General features: G+C 42.4%; 5 non-coding genes and 1 pseudogene across 5 annotated transcripts; all 6 read left to right on the plus strand.

Moving 5' to 3' along the window:
- The first annotated feature begins 905 nt into the window (after positions 1-905).
- LOC141274502 (U2 spliceosomal RNA) lies at positions 906-1,096 on the plus strand. The gene has a single exon (XR_012322776.1). It is a non-coding gene; the product is annotated as a U2 spliceosomal RNA (small nuclear RNA).
- Positions 1,097-2,205: 1,109 nt separating this feature from the next.
- On the plus strand, positions 2,206-2,396 carry LOC141274503 (U2 spliceosomal RNA). The gene has a single exon (XR_012322777.1). It is a non-coding gene; the product is annotated as a U2 spliceosomal RNA (small nuclear RNA).
- Positions 2,397-3,505: 1,109 nt separating this feature from the next.
- LOC141274505 (U2 spliceosomal RNA) lies at positions 3,506-3,696 on the plus strand. Its single transcript, XR_012322779.1, has one exon. It is a non-coding gene; the product is annotated as a U2 spliceosomal RNA (small nuclear RNA).
- A 6,085-nt stretch (positions 3,697-9,781) lies between these two features.
- Positions 9,782-9,989, plus strand: LOC141150609 (U2 spliceosomal RNA; annotated as a pseudogene).
- A 6,382-nt stretch (positions 9,990-16,371) lies between these two features.
- Positions 16,372-16,561, plus strand: LOC141150611 (U2 spliceosomal RNA). Its single transcript, XR_012246764.1, has one exon. It is a non-coding gene; the product is annotated as a U2 spliceosomal RNA (small nuclear RNA).
- A 1,105-nt stretch (positions 16,562-17,666) lies between these two features.
- LOC141149879 (U2 spliceosomal RNA) lies at positions 17,667-17,857 on the plus strand. Its single transcript, XR_012246160.1, has one exon. It is a non-coding gene; the product is annotated as a U2 spliceosomal RNA (small nuclear RNA).
- Positions 17,858-18,381: the final 524 nt, after the last annotated feature.

Below are 18,381 nucleotides of genomic sequence, written 5' to 3' on the forward strand. Positions count from 1 at the left end.
ATGCAATGCTATCTTTCTAGCTCTCCCTCTTTACTTCCTTTTGGATAAACAGACATATTAGGCAAGCATTTTGGAGCTTTCACCTAAATAACTACAGGTGGTGAGATAAGCTGCACAATATAATTGACCTTTCAGTATATTGTTGCACACACACCATCTATTTAGCAAATGCCCTTGTTATCAACAGCAGCCTTTTAAACTCACCTGAGCTAACAGGTATGTGCGCTGGTTACTCTGCCGCGCTTAAAATTTCTTTTTTGGTTTGCTACAATGCCTTTTCTGAAACGTTGTCTCCCTCTGCTGGAACACTGACTTCTTTCATTTAATGCCTGCAGACTATAAAAGAGAACCCAACCCAAAAAGTTTGGTTGATTAGTCTGTGGCATTCTGTTAAACTGTTGCTTATGGCGGTCTCTGTGAGCTTCTCAGCGACATTCAGCCAGCCAGGTATCCTGCCTGCAGTAGATGGAATGTGGCAATGGAACGCTGGCTGCGCGTGTCATAATAGGCTCTGAGCCTTTATATACCTGCGCACAGCAGCAGCCACCTTCAGTCTGCTGCTGGACAGCCAGCAGCAGCAGGAGAGGTAAGTAATCAGCAGCCCTCCTGCTAAGGGTAGACAGCTGCTCGTTCCACCCCACCCCCCGCCTTAATTGGTTCTCCTCCCTTCCAACAGTGTTGAGGCGGGTGGGAACAGCAGAGGGTGAAGGTGCTGTGTTTAAAGAGGTGGAGTTATGCAGATCTAAAACGCGTGGATTGCAGCAGCAGCAAGCCGAAAAGTGCAGGCATGTAAGGGATCTAGAGGTTGACAACATGTCTTCTTAACGGGAGTCCAGGAGCTCATCTCCACAAATGGACTTTTCAGGATCCTTGGGTGGCTCCGTAGTTCGAAACCAATTCTGGTTATCGCTTCTCGGCCTTTTGGCTAAGATCAAGTGTAGTATCTGTTCTTATCAGTTTAATATCTGATACGTCCCCTATCTGGGGACCATATATTAAATGGATTTTTAGAACAGGGAGATGGAAAAAGAGCTTGCTCTGTCCACTCCACGCATTGACCTGGTATTGCAGTATCTCCAGGACCGGTGCACCCCTTCTTTAATGCAGTTTCTAAAATCAGAAAGAATTGAATTCAATGTTTTTTGTTCATTTTGCTTGTTTGTCGGATTTTGGGATTGACTCTTTGGCTTTGCTTTTCTTCTCCTCATTGGATTTTTCATGTTCAAAGTTGCAGAAGCCAGATGACAAGCTCATTTTGGTTCAACTTCAGCAACTGTGCATTGCATTGCCATGTAATGTAATGCAATGCTATCTTTCTAGCTCTCCCTCTTTACTTCCTTTTGGATAAACAGACATATTAGGCAAGCATTTTGGAGCTTTCACCTAAATAACTACAGGTGGTGAGATAAGCTGCACAATATAATTGACCTTTCAGTATATTGTTGCACACACACCATCTATTTAGCAAATGCCCTTGTTATCAACAGCAGCCTTTTAAACTCACCTGAGCTAACAGGTATGTGCGCTGGTTACTCTGCTGCGCTTAAAATTTCTTTTTTGGTTTGCTACAATGCCTTTTCTGAAACGTTGTCTCCCTCTGCTGGAACACTGACTTCTTTCATTTAATGCCTGCAGACTATAAAAGAGAACACAACCCAAAAAGTTTGGTTGATTAGTCTGTGGCATTCTGTTAAACTGTTGCTTATGGCGGTCTCTGTGAGCTTCTCAGCGACATTCAGCCAGCCAGGTATCCTGCCTGCAGTAGATGGAATGTGGCAATGGAACGCTGGCTGCGCGTGTCATAATAGGCTCTGAGCCTTTATATACCTGCGCACAGCAGCAGCCACCTTCAGTCTGCTGCTGGACAGCCAGCAGCAGCAGGAGAGGTAAGTAATCAGCAGCCCTCCTGCTAAGGGTAGACAGCTGCTCGTTCCACCCCACCCCCCGCCTTAATTGGTTCTCCTCCCTTCCAACGGTGTTGAGGCGGGTGGGAACAGCAGGGGGTGAAGGTGCTGTGTTTAAAGAGGTGGAGTTATGCAGATCTAAAACGCGTGGATTGCAGCAGCAGCAAGCCGAAAAGTGCAGGCATGTAAGGGATCTAGAGATTGACAACATGTCTTCTTAACGGGAGTCCAGGAGCTCATCTCCACAAATGGACTTTTCAGGATCCTTGGGTGGCTCCGTAGTTCGAAACCAATTCTGGTTATCGCTTCTCGGCCTTTTGGCTAAGATCAAGTGTAGTATCTGTTCTTATCAGTTTAATATCTGATACGTCCCCTATCTGGGGACCATATATTAAATGGATTTTTAGAACAGGGAGATGGAAAAAGAGCTTGCTCTGTCCACTCCACGCATTGACCTGGTATTGCAGTATCTCCAGGACCGGTGCACCCCTTCTTTAATGCAGTTTCTAAAATCAGAAAGAATTGAATTCAATGTTTTTTGTTCATTTTGCTTGTTTGTCGGATTTTGGGATGGACTCTTTGGCTTTGCTTTTCTTCTCCTCATTGGATTTTTCATGTTCAAAGTTGCAGAAGCCAGATGACAAGCTCATTTTGGTTCAACTTCAGCAACTGTGCATTGCATTGCCATGTAATGTAATGCAATGCTATCTTTCTAGCTCTCCCTCTTTACTTCCTTTTGGATAAACAGACATATTAGGCAAGCATTTTGGAGCTTTCACCTAAATAACTACAGGTGGTGAGATAAGCTGCACAATATAATTGACCTTTCAGTATATTGTTGCACACACACCATCTATTTAGCAAATGCCCTTGTTATCAACAGCAGCCTTTTAAACTCACCTGAGCTAACAGGTATGTGTGCTGGTTACTCTGCTGCGCTTAAAATTTCTTTTTTGGTTTGCTACAATGCCTTTTCTGAAACGTTGTCTCCCTCTGCTGGAACACTGACTTCTTTCATTTAATGCCTGCAGACTATAAAAGAGAACCCAACCCAAAAAGTTTGGTTGATTAGTCTGTGGCATTCTGTTAAACTGTTGCTTATGGCGGTCTCTGTGAGCTTCTCAGCGACATTCAGCCAGCCAGGTATCCTGCCTGCAGTAGATGGAATGTGGCAATGGAACGCTGGCTGCGCGTGTCATAATAGGCTCTGAGCCTTTATATACCTGCGCACAGCAGCAGCCACCTTCAGTCTGCTGCTGGACAGCCAGCAGCAGCAGGAGAGGTAAGTAATCAGCAGCCCTCCTGCTAAGGGTAGACAGCTGCTCGTTCCACCCCACCCCCCGCCTTAATTGGTTCTCCTCCCTTCCAACGGTGTTGAGGCGGGTGGGAACAGCAGGGGGTGAAGGTGCTGTGTTTAAAGAGGTGGAGTTATGCAGATCTAAAACGCGTGGATTGCAGCAGCAGCAAGTCGAAAAGTGCAGGCATGTAAGGGATCTAGAGGTTGACAACATGTCTTCTTAACGGGAGTCCAGGAGCTCATCTCCACAAATGGACTTTTCAGGATCCTTGGGTGGCTCCGTAGTTCGAAACCAATTCTGGTTATCGCTTCTCGGCCTTTTGGCTAAGATCAAGTGTAGTATCTGTTCTTATCAGTTTAATATCTGATACGTCCCCTATCTGGGGACCATATATTAAATGGATTTTTAGAACAGGGAGATGGAAAAAGAGCTTGCTCTGTCCACTCCACGCATTGACCTGGTATTGCAGTATCTCCAGGACCGGTGCACCCCTTCTTTAATGCAGTTTCTAAAATCAGAAAGAATTGAATTCAATGTTTTTTGTTCATTTTGCTTGTTTGTCGGATTTTGGGATGGACTCTTTGGCTTTGCTTTTCTTCTCCTCATTGGATTTTTCATGTTCAAAGTTGCAGAAGCCAGATGACAAGCTCATTTTGGTTCAACTTCAGCAACTGTGCATTGCATTGCCATGTAATGTAATGCAATGCTATCTTTCTAGCTCTCCCTCTTTTCTTCCTTTTGGATAAACAGACATATTAGGCAAGCATTTTGGAGCTTTCACCTAAAAAACTACAGGTGGTGAGATAAGCTGCACAATATAATTGACCTTTCAGTATATTGTTGCACACACACCATCTATTTAGCAAATGCCCTTGTTATCAACAGCAGCCTTTTAAACTCACCTGACCTAACAGGTATGTGCGCTGGTTACTCTGCTGCGCTTAAAATTTCTTTTTTGGTTTGCTACAATGCCTTTTCTGAAACGTAGTCTCCCTCTGTTGGAACACTGACTTCTTTCATTTAATGCCTGCAGACTATAAAAGAGAACCCAACCCAAAAAGTTTGGTTGATTAGTCTGTGGCATTCTGTTAAACTGTTGCTTATGGCGGTCTCTGTGAGCTTCTCAGCGACATTCAGCCAGCCAGGTATCCTGCCTGCAGTAGATGGAATGTGGCAATGGAACGCTGGCTGCGCGTGTCATAATAGGCTCTGAGCCTTTATGTACCTGCGCACAGCAGCAGCCACCTTCAGTCTGCTGCTGGACAGCCAGCAGCAGCAGGAGAGGTAAGTAATCAGCAGCCCTCCTGCTAAGGGTAGACAGCTGCTCGTTCCACCCCACCCCCCGCCTTAATTGGTTCTCCTCCCTTCCAACGGTGTTGAGGCGGGTGGGAACAGCAGGGGGTGAAGGTGCTGTGTTTAAAGAGGTGGAGTTATGCAGATCTAAAACGCGTGGATTGCAGCAGCAGCAAGCCGAAAAGTGCAGGCATGTAAGGGATCTAGAGGTTGACAACATGTCTTCTTAACGGGAGTCCAGGAGCTCATCTCCACAAATGGACTTTTCAGGATCCTTGGGTGGCTCCGTAGTTCGAAACCAATTCTGGTTATCGCTTCTCGGCCTTTTGGCTAAGACCAAGTGTCTTGTCTGGGGTCCTTGAGTGTTTTCCCTTGGCCTTCCGGCATCGCCATCTTGATGGCTTAAGCCGGTTGCTGCTTTAGGGGGAGAACGAGGAGGAACGAGAGAGTGATCATAATGGGCGTGAAGATACGCTATGCTGGGACCGATGACAATCGGGTTCGCAATGCATTCCGCATTGAAGTTGATGCTGCTGTCAGAGAGCGTTTCAATCTGTCGTATATGGTGCACGAGGTGATCTTCAAAATCCTGGAAGTGACAAGAGAAAACATCGTCTGCCTGCAGGAATCCCGGAAAGAAGGACGGTATGTCTTGGTGCTGCAATCTATGGCGGCTTGCCGGAACCTGTATAAGAAGTTGAGGGAGCAGGAGAAGAATCCAACCTTGCATGGTTTGACTTTTACAGTCTTGTACTCCAAAGGTGATGTTCCCCTAGTCATATTTATGTATAATCCCTTTGTGCACGAACATGACATTGCGACTTTTCTTAAGAGGTCACAAACAGTCACAAAATCATGAACGAGGAGAACTTATGGACTGGCAAATACAGATATTTTGTCAGATTTGGGGAAAGTTCTTCGGAGCCTGGAGGTGTTCATTACCCTCCCCAAAGTTTCTCTATCGGGAGAGATAGGGGTATTCTCTTCTTTCCTGAGGCCCCAGTTTTTTGCAGGAAATGTAAGAAGTATGGACACTTACAAGAGGTTTGTACTGCTGTGCCTGTTTGCTCCAAGTGCAACCAAAGTGGGCATGTTGCTAAGGACTGTACCAATCCAATTGTTTGCAATGCTTGTGGTATGGAGGGGCATGCCTTTAAGGATTGTACTCGTCGTGCGAACGAGGGCAAGGCAAGGGTATACTCTGAGGTGGTCTCGAACTCTCCGAGGCCTAAGAGTGTGGCACCTGAGGCCGCAGTTTCTTCCAGGGTGAAGGTAGTGGAACAGCGTGTGGAGACTGCTCCAGTGAGGGCGTCTGCTGACCTACTGGTGGAGCCCGGGAGAGTGGAAGAGGTTCTGGCAGCTGAGATGGACATTTCTTCCTATCAGGGGGGTTTCATTGACTCCTTTTGTGAAGAACGTGAGGGAGCCTTGGAAATCCCAGGGGACCCGGCTCTCAGTTGGAGCAGTGAAAGTATGGATGAAGAGGGAGCTGGAGGTCAAGGAGACTTCACTGAGACTGGGGTGAGGTCTTCTGAGGAACCGGACCGCGCTAAGAATAAAAGGGCCCGGTTGTCTGAACCATCAAGTAGCCAATGCGTGGCAAGTCCGGTGAGTGAGCGGGATTACCCAGTGGTTTCTCTTTCTCCTGCGTCAACGGCTTACCTGGAGGAGAATTTGGAGTCCACTATCTTTCAGCTAAGTGGGAGTTCGCCGGATGACAAAGGATAAGGAAGGCATGTTTTTTTGCTGAGACTGGTGTTTCTGGTTTTTGAGCCAAAGAATGGTCTCTAAACCAAATTGGGACATTGCGTCCCTTAATGTAAGACTTTTAAAGTCTAGAGTTAGAAGATCTGTGATTCTGGACTTCTTACATAACCATTCTTTTGATATTATGTGTCTACAGGAGTGTGGTTTAGAAGAACCCCTGGAAGACGCTGATTGGCCATATGGCCAGCATATCTGGTCTGGCTCTAGTGGGAATAAAAATGATGGAGTTGGGATAGTATTAAATAATAGAAATTTTGTTTTTGAATATTATAAGGTAATAGAGGTGGGTCGTTGCATCTCTGCAGTTGTGTGTGGGAGGGGGTGGAAAGTTAAAATTATAAATATTTATGGTCCTACAAAAAAAGAAGACAGGTTAAGTTTATTAGATAAATTATGTTTAGAATTACCTGGTAGGATCCCTGTGATAGTAACAGGTGATTTTAACTGTGTAACTGAGGGGAAAGTTGATGCCTCAGGAAAAAAATTGGCAAACATTATTTCTGATTTTTTCTTTTTTGATGCTGCTGAGGTTTATTTGGGGAAGCCACCACCACCAACCTATAAAGCTGACAGGGGTGGGATAACATCTAGGATTGATAGGATGTTTTTTTCTAAAAATATAATATGTGATGGTTTTTCTCAATTTTCAGTTCCTTTTTCGGACCATGTGTGCCTGAAAGGTGAGTTTAGAGGGGATTTAAGGCGGGTGCATGGGAGAGGTGTGTGGAAATTGAATGTGAGTTTGCTTGAGGATGAGAGAATTGTGAATGATTTTAAGAAAAAATATAGTTGGTGTAAATCTCAAAAGAGTAAGTTTGAAAGTGTGTTGGTGTGGTGGGATTGGATGAAGTATGAAGTGCAAAAGTTTTTTCGTCGATGGGGCTATAAAAAGGCTGCCATGGTTAGGAGTCAATATAAAGATTTAATGATGAGGGTGGAATGGCTGGAGAAAATGAGGATGTGTGGTGTGGATGTGGATGATTTGTTAAGAAGTGCGAGAGAGGATTTGAAGAGGACTTTGGAGAGGAAGGGAAGGGAAATAATTTTTAGGTCAAAGGTGGTCCATCTTGATAAAGATGAAAAGTGTTCAAGATATTTCTTTAAAAAAATAAATGGTAAGAAGGAGGGTATGGAGGAGATTTTTGATGTGGATGGTGTTTGTGTGAGTGGGGAGGATGTAATGAAGGAAGTGGTCACGTTTTATGCTGAGTTGTTTGGCAGGAAGTGGGTGGATGAGAGTTTGAAAGAAGAAGTGCTTAAGACTTTGGATTGTAAGGTGGATGAGGATGGATGTTCTGGTCTATGTGAGGCAGTGATTGAGGAGGAAGTTAAGAAAGCGGTGTTTGGTGCAAGGAAAAATGTGACGCCTGGGAAGGATGGTTTGCCTGTGGAGCTATATGTTATGATGTGGGAAGTGATGGGTATGGATTTAGTGGAAGTGTGTCAGTTTATGTGGGAGAATGGGATGCTTGCGGGTTCAATGAAGGAGGGAGTGGTGGTCTTAATCCATAAGAAAGGGGATAAAAGGTGTTTGAGTAATTGGAGGCCAATTACGCTTCTGAACGCCGATTACAAGGTATTCAGTAAAATTTTGGCGTGTCGGATGCGTGTGGTTGTAGCTGATGTGATTGGTAAAGATCAAGTGTGTGCAGTGCCTGGTAGATGTATGACGGATAATCTGTGTCTTTTAAGAGATGTGTTGTGGGATTGTAAAGTAAGAAAGCAGAAGTGTATGGTGATGGCTGTTGACTTTGAAAAGGCGTTTGATCGCGTGTCTCATGTGTTTCTATTTGAGGTTTTGCGTAGAATGGGTTTTCCGGAGAAATTTGTGCATGCCGTGAGAGGATTGTATGGGGAGGTGGTGAGTGAATTTCTGGTGAATGGGTTTTTGAGTGAGAAAGTGTGTATTAGGTCTGGTGTGAGGCAAGGTTGTCCCATGTCACCGGTATTATTTGTGTGTGTGATTGAGCCACTGCTGTGTATGATTCGGAAAGAGAAAGTGGTGCGTGGTTTGTTAGTGCCAGGGAGTGGTGGAATGACTGTGAAAGTCTTAGGATATATGGATGATGTAGTAGTGGTGAGTGAGAGTGTGGCCTCTATGGAGAGAGTTAAATTGTTGTTGAATTTTTTTTGTGGCGCGTCAGCGTTTCGTGTGAATTGGAACAAATGCATGTTTAAATGTTTTGGTGACAATAGGATTAAGATGGATGGTGTGGCTGGTGTGGATGGTGCAATTAAAGTGTTGGGAGTTTTTTTTAATGATGATTTGAAAGGTTATGAGAGTTGGGATGAATGTGGTGAGCGGATTGTGCGGAAGATGAATTTTTGGAAGTTACGTTCTTTGTCTTTGGTAGGGAAGGTTCTTATTATTAAGGCTGTTATTCTCCCTATTTTGCTTTATGTTTCTTGTATTTTTCCAGTGCCCTATAGGAAAATTAAAAAAGTGGAGAAACTAATTTTTGTGTTTTTTTGGGGCAGTAGGATGGAAAGACTTAAGAGAGAGATTTTGTTTAAGCAATATTTGTATGGGGGACTGAAGTTTCCGAATATTGAAGTGTTTCTAACATTGCATTTTATTAAGACTACGGTCATTTTGATTGGGAAGAATAATAAAGGGGCATTTATGTGTAAGTATTTGGCTGGATGGATGCTGTATGGTCTGAATTGGGTGAAGCGTGATAAGAATGTGCCTGTTGCTTTTAAGTGTCCTGAGTGGTATGGTTTGATTGAGAAGTTTGTGAGGAAGAATGATTTGTTAGCAGTTGCAATGAAAGACTTTATGTTGGTTAAGAAGGTGATGGGGAAGATGTGTGTGAATGAGTGTGAGAGTAATGTGGTGGGATTGCGTTCTATGGAAGTTGCGCGGGTATGGAAGAAGTTAAGCATTCAAGGTGTGTCGAATAGACAGCGAGATATAGTATGGATGGGCCTTCATAATATTTTGCCAGTGAGGGATTTTCAGAAGAAAAGAGATCTCATAAGATCTGCAGTATGTCCAAGGGAGGGTTGTGGAGCGAATGAGACGGTGAGGCACCTTATGTGGGATTGTAATTTTGCGTATGATGTGTGGAAAGGTGTGGGTGGACTGTGTAAAGGGGTTGCTGGTGTGAAGTTTATTGATTGGAGAGTGGCTATGTTTGGTTTTGGTGCTAGTCGTCGTGGCCTAGAAAGGATGATGTGGTTTATTATGGTGTGTGTGCAGGAGAGCTTGTGGGATGTGAGAAATTTGTGTGTGTTTAAAAGAGTAAATTTAACAGTAAATGATTGTATTAGGTTGATCTTAGCAAGACTATATGTAATCTATTTGTGGGATACAAGAGAAGGTGGTGGTGGTGGAACAGATTCTGAAGGTGTGTGGAAATACCTTAAGTGGCAGGATATGGTTAAATACCGTTGATATTTTTTCTGGAAATGTCTCTGGCATAGGATTACTTGTTTATATTTTTGTTGAATAATACTTTAATAAAGAAACCACAATGATGTTTATGAAGTGGCAGTATAACTTATGACGAAGTCTGGTTAACTGTTTGCTTATATCTAAACCTGAGTGGTTTTAAAAAAAAAAAAAAAAAAATCTGTTCTTATCAGTTTAATATCTGATACGTCCCCTATCTGGGGACCATATATTAAATGGATTTTTAGAACAGGGAGATGGAAAAAGAGCTTGCTCTGTCCACTCCACGCATTGACCTGGTATTGCAGTATCTCCAGGACCGGTGCACACCTTATTTAATGCAGTTTCTAAAATCAGAAAGAATTGAATTCAATGTTTTTTGTTCATTTTGCTTGTTTGTCGGATTTTGGGATGGACTCTTTGGCTTTGCTTTTCTTCTCCTCATTGGATTTTTCATGTTCAAAGTTGCAGAAGCCAGATGACAAGCTCATTTTGGTTCAACTTCAGCAACTGTGCATTGCATTGCCATGTAATGTAATGCAATGCTATCTTTCTAGCTCTCCCTCTTTACTTCCTTTTGGATAAACAGACATATTAGGCAAGCATTTTGGAGCTTTCACCTAAATAACTACAGGTGGTGAGATAAGCTGCACAATATAATTGACCTTTCAGTATATTGTTGCACACACACCATCTATTTAGCAAATGCCCTTGTTATCAACAGCAGCCTTTTAAACTCACCTGAGCTAACAGGTATGTGCGCTGGTTACTCTGCTGCGCTTAAAATTTCTTTTTTGGTTTGCTACAATGCCTTTTCTGAAACGTCTCCCTCTGCTGGAACACTGACTTCTTTCATTTAATGCCTGCAGACTATAAAAGAGAACCCAACCCAAAAAGTTTGGTTGATTAGTCTGTGGCATTCTGTTTAACTGTTGCTTATGGCGGTCTCTGTGAGCTTCTCAGCGACATTCAGCCAGCCAGGTATCCTGCCTGCAGTAGATGGAATGTGGCAATGGAACGCTGGCTGCGCGTGTCATAATAGGCTCTGAGCCTTTATATACCTGCGCACAGCAGCAGCCACCTTCAGTCTGCTGCTGGACAGCCAGCAGCAGCTGGAGAGGTAAGTAATCAGCAGCCCTCCTGCTAAGGGTAGACAGCTGCTCGTTCCACCCCACCCCCCGCCTTAATTGGTTCTCCTCCCTTCCAACGGTGTTGAGGCGGGTGGGAACAGCAGGGGGTGAAGGTGCTGTGTTTAAAGAGGTGGAGTTATGCAGATCTAAAACGCGTGGATTGCAGCAGCAGCAAGCCGAAAAGTGCAGGCATGTAAGGGATCTAGAGGTTGACAACATGTCTTCTTAACGGGAGTCCAGGAGCTCATCTCCACAAATGGACTTTTCAGGATCCTTGGGTGGCTCCGTAGTTCGAAACCAATTCTGGTTATCGCTTCTCTGCCTTTTGGCTACGATCAAGTGCTTTATTGCAGGAGATTGTGGTTGAAGGGCGCTCGGGTACCCCTCTCCTTGGCCTGGCAGGATCGTCCACTTTGGTGGACTTAACCTGCTTGCTGCTATTAGGGAGAGGGCTTAGTCCCAGGGTAACGAGTTGCGATCCCCCAGCTTCCAGGTGTTTTTCGCTGCAAGAACACTGGGAGCTCAGATTGCAAGCGGCTGCAATTTGCAACCTTGTTGCGTTTTTCCATGGAGGTTGACCCTAACCTCGTGCCTCTTTATGCGAGGCTAAAAAACTCTATCCGAGTTCACTTCACGGCGGGTGGCTCGGATATGAGGAAATTAGGGTATGTAGTCCAGGACGTGCTCAGGAACTTTCTTGGCATACAAAGGAATGAAATTCTCTCCATCCAGGATTATCCCAGAAGAGGTGACTATGACATCACATTCACCGGAGAAGGTATTTTTAGAGATGTACTAGAAAAGTTAAAAAAAAGTTGAAAATAGTCCTGTTTTGAAAGGGATACAAATTGTTGAGCACGTCCTGGATGAGGTAAGACTGGTTATTGTAAAAGTATTTTCGCCCTTTGTTTCTGCTCCAGAAGTAATGTCATTTCTAGCAATTTATTTTAAAAGTGTTAAATGTATTGGGAAGATATTAAACGAATATAACATATGGACATCTAAGTGGAAATTCCTTGTGAAGTGTACAAGAGATCCAAATACACCAGGTGGTATACGGCTTCCCCCTGCCCGTTTCAAAATTGGGCAAACAAATGGGGATTTCTTCTTTTCTGGGATGCCAGTATATTGCAGAAACTGTGGGCGCTATGGTCATTCAAAAGAAAACTGTCATGTATCATGTAGAAATTGTGCTAGTGAAGAACATGAGACAAAAGAATGCCCTAAGGAAAAGAAATGCAGTTTTTGCCAGACTCCAGGTCACTTTTATTTCTCTTGCCCTCACAGATTTCGGGAAGATGAGCAAAAGGGGAAGTCCAAGACGTCCGACCAAGGACCAAAAGATCAGACCACCCCTCAGGAGGAGGAACAACAACCTGGAGCCTCTGGAGACAATAAGGGCGTACCAAATAGTGAAGTGTCTCCAGAGTCTATGACAGGTAAAATACCAAATCCCAAAACCTGGCTGCAGGACCTGCGGGAGTCCAAAAGGAGGGCTGAGAAGGAGCAGAAGGGCACTACTGGTAAGGTCAAAAGGGACCGGCAAAAGGCCGACACAGAAGCCCATGCCCAGTCTGGGTCTCCTAGGGCTGAGGGCACTGAGTGGATAAAGGTGGGTCCTAAGAAAAAGAAAAAGGGTGGTTCGGAGGAGGCAGCAGGAGGTGAACAGATGGACACTTCTCCAGAAGGGGACGTGGACGCTGGACCCTCAGGGGTTTCGGTCTCCGCTGCTACAGGTGGGGACCGGGATCTTGCTGCCTCTGAAGAGTCAGAGGCTCTGCCTTGTGCGCAACCTCCTCTTATAGGACGACCTTATACAGGTCAAACAGGGGCGGCGGAACCCCTCGGGGACCCACCTGATGAGGAACTGCATGGCCAGCCAATGGAGACCCAGCGGGTTCTGCCAGCCAGCCCTCCGAGCTATGCCAGTGTAGCGTCGGGTTTATATAAATGTGGTAATCTTTCCTCCTCTACGGAGACTCTCGTGACGATACTATCAGATGAGGAGGGAGGCGCAAGCCCAGTGGTCTGATCAGGTTCATCGGACAGGTAAATCCGTTGCTCTTAGTTACCTAAGTAAAATTTCTACATTTTCTAATGATGGCTGAACTCAAAGGTATTTCCCTCAACGTGAGAGGCATAAAATCTAACACGAGAAGAACTGCTCTTTTTAATTTTTTTACGTGTTTTACTGCATCTGTATTTTTTCTGCAAGAATGTAATATCCCACATGAAATGTCATATCAAAAATATAAAGATGAGTGGAAGTGTGGGCCATCTGTCTGGTCCGGATCGAATGCTGCAGGATCAGCGGGTGTAGCCATACTTTTTAAAGGGAACGTTTTAATTGATTTTATTCAGGAAATTTTACCAGGTCGTATTTTATTAGTGAAAGCTTTTATTGATGGTATTAGATGGCAGTTTTTAAATTTTTATGGATCCCCAGAGAAAAATGAAAGAGCCGAAATGCTTGATCTTTTACCATTATTCATTAATAACTCTGAACCTTTTATCTTAGCAGGGGATTTTAATTGTGTTTTAAAAGGTGAAAACCGGCGCTCCAGCTCTGTAAGCAGGAACTACGATAAAACCTCAGGTATGCTACATGATATAGTCAAAGATGCTAAATTGATAGACATATATAAAGAGTGTCATAGTGACAGCCCAGAGGACGCCGGTTTCACTTGGAGCAATGCTAATTGTAGCTCTAGGATTGATTTTATTTTTGGTTCAGATAAAACAATACCTGCCAAATGTGAAGTTTTAACTAATATATTTTCAGACCATAAACTTTTATCCTTTACCATAAAAGTAAATGACAACAAAAAATGTGGTAAGAAAAGCTGGAAAATGAACGTATCCCTTTTAACCGACCCGCAGATTTTATCAGATTTTATTGAGTTTTATAGGAAATGTAGAAAAGGGAAAAAAACAAATGAGACTATGAGTGTATGGTGGGATAGAATGAAAGTAAAAATAAAAGACTTTTTTATTAAAAAGAGTATATGTAGAGCCAAAGAAAAATATGAAGAATATAGAATTTTAAATACCCGCCTACAAACATTATTTAAGCTCAGAGACAATGGGATAGATGTACAACTTGATATTTCAAACTTAAAAGAAGAGATTTCAAAATGGCTAGAACAAAAAGGAAAAGAGATAATTTTTCGTTCTAGAGTACAACATATAGAAGAAAATGAAAAGTGTTCCAGATATTTTTTTAGGAAAAATAAAAAAGAAAAAGTGATAATTGACCATATAGATGGTGAGAATAATATAAAAAATATGCTGGGTAAAGTTGAGTTTTTTTTTTCTAATCTTTTTAATGGAAAAAATATAGATAATAAATTAATGGATGATTCGCTGCAAGGACTAACAGCTGTTTTAGATCCCGCATCCCAAGAGTTTTTATCCCAAGTTTTAACGGAACAAGAAGTGTTAAAAACTATTAAAAGTTTTAAAACTGGAAAGGTCCCTGGTCCTGATGGCATCCCAATAGAATTTTATGTATGTTTTTATGATATTTTAAAAGATGATTTGTTTTATTTGTTTACTGAGGTTTTTAATAATAAGGTTTTATTAAATTCCTGGAAGAAAGGTGAAGTCTCCCTCCTATACAAAAAAGGTGATAAATCAAAATTAGAAAACTGGAGACCAATAACACTTTTAAATTGTGACTATAAAATAATGGCTAAAATTTGTGCAAATCGTCTAAAAGAAGTCATCAGCAAAGTTATTCATTCTAATCAAGTGTGTGGGGTGCCGGGGCGCAGTATATGGGACAATCTGAATTTAGTGAAAGACTGTATTAAGGATGTGAAAGACAGAAAGGGGAAAATGGCGATTTTATCTATTGATTTTGAAAAAGCATTTGACCGTGTCTCACACTTTTATCTTTTTAAAGTTTTAGAGAAAATGGGCATACCAGAAGGGTTTTTACTATCGCTTAAAGCATTTTACAAGGATTGTACAAGTAAGATTTTAGTGAATGGTTTTAAGACACAAGAGGTATTTTTACGGTCAGGGGTGAAACAGGGATGCCCTCTGTCCCCCCTACTGTTTATCTGTGCACTGGAACCAATGTTATGTGCAATACGCCAAAATAAACAGATATGCGGTGTCCCTCTGCCTGGAAGCGGTGGTTTGGAGGCCAAGGTTGTAGGCTACATGGATGACGTGGCGGTCTTGTGTACAGATGCACCATCACTTACGGCCACTCTCCATCAAGTGCAATCCTTTTGCCTAGCTTCTGGTTTTAAAATCAATTTTAATAAGTGTAACATTTTAAGTGTTGGGGGGATGATTTTACGTGATGTACCAATTAATGTCTCTGAATCCATTTCCATTTTAGGTATATCATTCACTGAAAATAATGATGGTTATAATAGTTGGGAAACAGTTACACAGAAAGTAAATACGAAAATATGTATGTGGAACATGAGGAGACTTACAATGGAGGGTAAAGTATTGGTTTTAAAGATGGTGATTTTACCTCTTTTATTGTATCTTAGCATGGTTTTCCCCCCGCCTGTTAATGTTTTAAAAAAGATAACCAAAACCTGTTTTACCTTCTTTTGGAACTCAAAAATGGAAAAGCTGAAAAGAGAAATCGTGATGAAATCAAAAGTAAAAGGTGGTAAAGATTTTCCAGATTTTAATAGGTTTCTTTTAATCCATCTGTTCGTTTACTGTTTTAATGCCCTTTTTAAGAATCACTATTGGTCCTTTTTTATGCGTTTTAATACAGGATTTTTTATGAGAAAGTTTGGATGGTATGAAGTTAATATATCTGTGCCCCATGCTTTTAATTTGTCGACGCATTATGAGATTTTAAGGAAAATAGTGTCCGATTTTAATTTAGGGACTAAGAAAATAGAGGAATTAAGAAATAGTAAGAAACTAATTAAAGAAATACGTAAAAGTGAGGAAATATGTAATGTTGACAGATATGATGATGACAAATCTATGTCTATCTGGAAAATGATTAACGTTTTTTATCTTTTTAATGAACAGAGAGATCTGGCTTGGAGTTGCATGCACCGCTGTCTTCCTTGCCGGGCATTCCAATACAGAAGAGGATTTGTGAGGTCTGCCATCTGCCCAAGAGCCGGATGCCAAGACGAGGAAACGGTGGAACATCTATTATGGACATGTAATTTTGCAAAGGATTTCTGGAGAAGACTGCTCCCCCTACTGGAAAGGGTGGCAGACCTCAAGGACTTTACATATAAAACTGTGCTATACGGACTTATGGAATGCCCCACAATGGACCAGTACACAATGGCTTGGAAGACAGTGAACTGCGCCAAGTCATCTCTCTGGAAAGCGCGCAACATTGCTATTTTTAAACAAGATGTTTTATCAGTGAATGATGTTTTAAGTTTATGTTTATGTGAAATGTATACTTATTATTTAATTGACAAAAAGAAGAATGTACATATTTCCAAAAAATGGCTTGTTGACCAATGGAACCTAATTATTTAAAATCTTTGTATTTTTTTGCTTTGTAAATTTCATTTGTCTTTTAACGTTTGGTATTTGTGTAATTATGCTTGTAATTTGTTAAAGTTTTAATAAACGGTTTTATCCCTCTGCAGGGGATAGCCAAATTAAAAAAAAAAATCTGTTCTTATCAGTTTAATATCTGATACGTCCCCTATCTGGGGACCATATAATAAATGGATTTTTAGAACAGGGAGATGGAAAAAGAGCTTGCTCTGTCCACTCCACGCATTGACCTGGTATTGCAGTATCTCCAGGACCGGTGCACCCCTTCTTTAATGCAGTTTCTAAAATCAGAAAGAATTGAATTCAATGTTTTTTGTTCATTTTGCTTGTTTGTCGGATTTTGGGATGGACTCTTTGGCTTTGCTTTTCTTCTCCTCATTGGATTTTTCATGTTCAAAGTTGCAGAAGCCAGATGACAAGCTCATTTTGGTTCAACTTCAGCAACTGTGCATTGCATTGCCATGTAATGTAATGCAATGCTATCTATCTAGCTCTCCCTCTTTACTTCCTTTTGGATAAACAGACATATTAGGCAAGCATTTTGGAGCTTTCACCTAAATAACTACAGGTGGTGAGATAAGCTGCACAATATAATTGACCTTTCAGTATATTGTTGCACACACACCATCTATTTAGCAAATGCCCTTGTTATCAACAGCAGCCTTTTAAACTCACCTGAGCTAACAGGTATGTGCGCTGGTTACTCTGCTGCGCTTAAAATTTCTTTTTTGGTTTTCTACAATGCCTTTTCTGAAACGTTGTCTCCCTCTGCTGGAACACTGACTTCTTTCATTTAATGCCTGCAGACTATAAAAGAGAACCCAACCCAAAAAGTTTGGTTGATTAGTCTGTGGCATTCTGTTAAACTGTTGCTTATGGCGGTCTCTGTGAGCTTCTCAGTGACATTCAGCCAGCCAGGTATCCTGCCTGCAGTAGATGGAATGTGGCAGTGGAACGCTGGCTGCGCGTGTGATAATAGGCTCTGAGCCTTTATATACCTGCGCACAGCAGCAGCCACCTTCAGTCTGCTGCTGGACAGCCAGCAGCAGCAGGAAAGGTAAGTAATCAGCAGCCCTTCTGCTAAGGGTAGACAGCTGCTCGTTCCACCCCCCCGCCTTAATTGGTTCTCCTCCCTTCCAACGGTGTTGAGGCAGGTGGGAACAGCAGGGGGTGAGGGTGCTGTGTTTAAAGAGGTGGAGTTATGCAGATCTAAAACGCGTGGATTGCAGCAGCAGCAAGCCGAAAAGTGCAGGCATGTAAGGGATCTAAAGGTTGACAACATGTCTTCTTAACGGGAGTCCAGGAGCCTATCTCCACAAATGGACCTTTCAGGATCCTTGGGTGGCACCGTAGTTGGAAACCAATTCTGGTTATCGCTTCTCGGCCTTTTGGCTAAGATCAAGTGTAGTATCTGTTCTTATCAGTTTAATATCTGATACGTCCCCTATCTGGGGACCATATATTAAATGGATTTTTAGAACAGGGAGATGGAAAAAGAGCTTGCTCTGTCCACTCCACGCATTGACCTGGTATTGCAGTATCTACAGGACCGGTGCACCCCTTCTTTAATGCAGTTTCTAAAATCAGAAAGAATTGAATTCAATGTTTTTTGTTCATTTTGCTTGTTTGTCGGATTTTGGGATGGACTCTTTGGCTTTGCTTTTCTTCTCCTCATTGGATTTTTCATGTTCAAAGTTGCAGAAGCCAGATGACAAGCTCATTTTGGTTCAACTTCAGCAACTGTGCATTGCATTGCCATGTAATGTAATGCAATGCTATCTATCTAGCTCTCCCTCTTTACTTCCTTTTGGATAAACAGACATATTAGGCAAGCATTTTGGAGCTTTCACCTAAATAACTACAGGTGGTGAGATAAGTTGCACAATATAATTGACCTTTCAGTATATTGTTGCACACACACCATCTATTTAGCAAATGCCCTTGTTATCAACAGCAGCCTTTTAAACTCACCTGAGCTAACAGGTATGTGCGCTGGTTACTCTGCTGCGCTTAAAATTTCTTTTTTGGTTTGCTACAATGCCTTTTCTGAAACGTTGTCTCCCTCTGCTGGAACACTGATTTCTTTC

Source organism: Phyllobates terribilis, unplaced genomic scaffold (assembly GCF_046119375.1).
Source record: "Phyllobates terribilis strain yellow unplaced genomic scaffold, ASM4611937v1 Scaffold_5__5_contigs__length_657084704, whole genome shotgun sequence".
Taxonomy (NCBI): domain Eukaryota; kingdom Metazoa; phylum Chordata; class Amphibia; order Anura; family Dendrobatidae; genus Phyllobates; species Phyllobates terribilis.